The sequence below is a fragment of the Pinus tabuliformis genome, chromosome 6 (genome assembly GCF_031772625.1).
Source record: "Pinus tabuliformis cultivar Carrire ecotype Pingquan chromosome 6, CPIR1, whole genome shotgun sequence".
NCBI classification, from domain to species: Eukaryota; Viridiplantae; Streptophyta; class Pinopsida; order Pinales; family Pinaceae; genus Pinus; species Pinus tabuliformis.
In genome coordinates this window covers 40,600,431-40,605,287 of record NC_142292.1, presented here as the reverse complement: position 1 = coordinate 40,605,287, position 4,857 = coordinate 40,600,431, and positions in this window count along the sequence as shown.

Sequence of the window (4,857 nt, the reverse complement as noted above, 5' to 3'; positions counted from 1 at the left end):
AATTTGATTACATTGAATATCAGCATATTCCAAGGTCTTTAAATACATTAGCAGATGCAATTGCTTCTCGAATGTTAGATAGACATTTGCGATAATCATACATGTAAATTTAAAAACATTTAATCACACATGTTTAACAAGATAAGCCAGTAATAATGATATATATATATATATAGATAGGAGTGTGTCAAAAATACATCGTCTTTGATCATAAGTTGCCAAACACCTTATGATCAGCAAAAATGATAAGTACAAAAAACCAAAATGTCACATGTGTCTACAAAAGAACGACCATCCAATCACTGGTGATGATCTCTATATGACACCACTGCATGGGTTACCCTACATAAGAACCTTCTAAAAGGTCCTGGGACTCCGACTACATAGCGCTGAAGCCTGATAGGAATATCATCTATAGTAGTCTCTGGTATATCTGCCGTCAGACGCTCTAGGTCTTGTTCCAACTCAGCCAAGGTCTCTGTAGCCTCGTTCTGTGGGACCGGTGCCAGTGCAACTGGTTGTCTCCTCTCGAAAGGCCGGAGATTGGCTGGAGACCGTGGGCCTACATCTGCCTTTTGAAAATTGTCACTGTCAACTTTGAGGCAATATAAAAACAAAAAAGTAGATAATTTAAAAACTTGTGAAAAATGAAGTACCTATGTCATCCCACTATTCTCCCGGTGGAAGAATCATGTCCGGATCTCCACGAAAATCAACTCTTGCATAAGGAAAATCCTGTATCGAAAAGACCTGGTCCTCTAACCAGTGAAAGTACTCCGGTATAAATTGGACAACCTCCGTGCCCTCGTCAGGATGACGGGCCATCACCGCAACCCATCGCATCAACTTAGGCTCTCGAGGAAGCCCAACCTCAACAGTGAGCTGTTGCGGGATTAGCATCGAAACCCTCTCTAGAGCAAAACTCACAACTAAAGGCCCATAACCAAAATCCTTTAGTTGCCCGTTTTTTTCCCTAGTCAGTTGGCCATTTAAATTGGCCAACACGGCATCACACCAGTTGAAAATGGTGCCTTGATAACAGTCAATCACCATCCGCATTTGGGACCCGGTGGCAATGTGCAAAGCGGCAGCTCCGCAAAGTCTGGTAACTGTAAAGGCAATTACCATAAGTTTAGGTCGGGATATCTTTTTAATCTCTATCCCCCTCTCCTCGTTCTGATTATTACACCACTCTAAATGGAGACTAGCGATGGACTGGCCACCCGGCCTAGTCCCGGACAGAGTCAATTGTTCACCTCTCTTGGGAAAACTAGTGAGAAAGTAAATATCTGAGGGCTCTATCTCGAGCTGGTGCCCTCCAATGTAAAAGCACTGATCCTAAACGTTCCACCTTTCAACCAGCCACTCTAGGAAGCACACCTGGGCCCTCATGCCAGGTATGGCCCAGTATTTGTAAAGATCGCATGCCTTTAAAGCATCAATGGAAGGTTGGTGATTAATGGCGGCCAAATCAACATCTTCATGTTCTCTTTCGCGCCAATCAAGCATGGTGGGCAATCTACACACCATAAAACATCTGTTAGAGTCCATAAAATTAAAAATTTTTGGTTCATTTTGGAGAAATTGGGGTTTGAAAATCCTCTCTGCGGTGTACGCAACCTGCCTTTAGAGATAGAGCGTGTGTACGCAGGTTCTTTTAAGGCAAGCTTTGTACACCCGGCATTTTCCCAACTGAGAAAATGTCGGGGTACGCAGGTCACCAGTGGAGCACCTGCGTACCCCGAAAAGCGGACCTTGAAACCCAAAGGCCTCCAAAAAATGAAACTAAAGCTTAAAAACAAATTCTAAACGCATGGAAATGCAAGGGAGGATGTTGAATACCTAATGAGACGACGTTCGGTTTCGACGGTCGGATTCTCCACAATATCCACGGGAAGTTTCTTGCCAAAAGCCCTTTTTCTCTCGTCAACAGTAAAATGGTAAAAATGAAATGGTAAAAGCCCTTTTTATAGGTTTTTTGAGTAAATAAATGTTAAATTTGTTTATTTTCCACTGTGAAAAGGTATTTTTCAAAGTATTTTTATCTATATTTAAACAGGTATGAGTAATGTGTTGGTTTTTGTGCAGGATAAAGGATTTTCAGGGAAAATTGTCATTTTTCACAAACAAAAACATCAGAGTCATCTTTTAAGCCCTTTTCTGACTCCTAAAACATGAAAAGATTTCCGAGCGTTTATTTTACACTCGTTAAAAAGGAATTAAAAGACGGTCCCCTTATAGCCCTTTTCTAACCGTAAAAACTGGAAAAGATTGTCGGGTTTTTGTCGTTTCAAACTCGATATTGGAAATAAAACGACGTGTCCTTGATCGCTTTTTACTTTTCAGGTCAAAGACACTAAATATGAAAGTACTCCTTGGTCGTAAAATATCAAGCGGTTCTCTCAAGTATTATTTTATACTTTTTCGGGCTTGGGAGACACAAATTTACGAAAAAGTTCAGCCATGGAGTCTTCTTAAGTTTTTCAGACTCTCTAAAATTGAAAAACGTCGAGTTTCTCCTATACTGGACTCGTTAAAATTTCACAGTAAAGGACCTATTCGATTACAAATAGGAACAGACCACTCCTTCTTAGGGTTTAAATCTAAACTAAGTTGGACTCATCCGAAGGATGAGCTTATAATCAAGCATATGTTATCCTCCTCAAGCTTGTAAAAAATAAAGAGGTACTTGCCAGAAATGGTGGGAGAAAAGAGAGGAAAATGAGCCTATTTGTTATCCTTTGTCTCAGAAGAAACCTTATCACCACTCTTGAACATGACACTTTTCATTCACCTGGGTTGGGAAATCCTTTGCCTCACAGTTGTTTGAACCACATTGAAAGTTTTCAGCCGGGTATTAACTTTGGGTCAAATGTCACCAAGCCATCTGTTGTGTCGTTATGTGTTCAAGAGGTCACTGCAAATAAGCCATTCATCTGCAAAATACCCGTCATCCATCTCGACCATCCCTGAGTCAGTCCTTACAGCTACATTTCTTCAACTTGATCTATGATTTTATGTTGTGGACTTGCCTGCAAAGGGTCGCTTTCTATCGACATCAGCACATTATCTAGAAAGATGATCTAGAAATCATCAGTACCTTGAAATCCGCATGCATCAATGGCAGATTTCTCACCTTCGACGACAGTTTACATCACTGACTTTCGATCAAAGGATTCCGTGACATGTTCGACATCAGCGCATTCATTCACATCTCATGGATTGTACTGGGTACTTTGAGAACCATTGACATCACTAGTGGTCTCTCTCACACTTGTTAACAGTTTACATCATTGACTGGTAATCAAGTGGTTTCTACCATGCTCTACATCAACTCATTTATTCGCATGGATAGAATCGTACTATTTTGGGAAGTAGAAATGAAGACCCTGGATCTAGTTTCCACCATCCAGGCTGCGAGGAGTTTTGTATTCATTGTATAGTAGACTAACTATAAACATATGGCTGCATCCATACTATGTCTACATAAGTCTATGATTATGATGTACTGCGAAAGCATTCCTGTATCAGAGCAGTAGTTAGTTATTTAAAGTTTTTGATCTGAGTATGGGAATGCCTACCTCAACGATGATATGATCTCATACATGTATTTTTTGTTGAATACTTGCAGGTTCCAACCAGGCTCTCCACAAGATAATCCTTGAAATGATAAAGTACTCCACCCTTCCTAGATGATATGAAACCATAACCTACTACAGGCTTCACACTTTAGGGGGCAATCTATTACACTAAAATTTGTCACCATGACTATCTACAGTTAGTATGGCTCTATCAATTGTCATACTATCCTCCTTGGCAAGTCTCATACCTCTGCTCCTCTTGTCAAACTCCAAGAAAGAGAGAAAGTCCTTAAAAAGTCAATTAACTCTGGTTACGCAGTTTTTCTTAGCCTTACCTGCGTGTACGCACCCCCAGTTCATAAAACCTGCATACTTGTATGCTCTGTATATAAAGGGGTGGGTGCGTACTCCTGTAAAGGTCAAAAGGCGCAAGTTTCACTTCAAAAAAGTTACTTGTGGTCATTTCTAGAGCATTCTAGAAGATGATTTGACGTGGATTGAGCGCCTCCAGATGGTTCATGCATCCCAATGAAAGAGGAACTTATCCCATGAAGAGGGGAGCTATCCCATTGAAAGAGGAGGTTATCCCATTCATGGTGGACCTGATTAAATTCCTCCTAAGCACTATAAATAAAGGCATTGGGCCAGAGGGAGGGGAGGTTAAAAGCTGAACATTCATAAGGGTAGATGCTGCTGAGATTAGGACTCCCTTATAGAGCTTGAGAGGAGAGATTCCCATCCTTTCTTAGCTTCATTTGGAAGTGGGTGAGCTGATCAAAGTAAAGGAGAACTCTTGTTGGACCCTGGGAGGGTGTCACACGGAATTGGTCAAGGGTGCGGACACGACTGACCTTCCTAGAAGTCTAAGACGTTCTAATGACAAACAAGACAAAATGGAGTGATCTTTCTCTAAATACACCTTTTACAACATGAAAACTACAAGTGTTTAGGCTTACCTTATTCCAAAACGCTGTTGTTGAAGTCCGTTCTTGACGATCCGGATGAGCTCCTCCTTCAAGTCAATTCCTGCAACCACAAACAATCAAACAATTACCAAGCACTTGCATTTCATATAATAAAACATATATTCAACATGCAGACCAAGGAACACATGAAATAACTCATTAACACAAGCTATTGAGAAAAATAAACCAGTTTGTATTAATAACGAAACAAAGAAACTCTTACAACCTGGCCTTGGTGTTGTGCAAGTTCCTCCCAGGGTCCATCAAGGGTTTTCCTCTACTTTGACAAAGCTCACCCTCTCCCAAGTAGA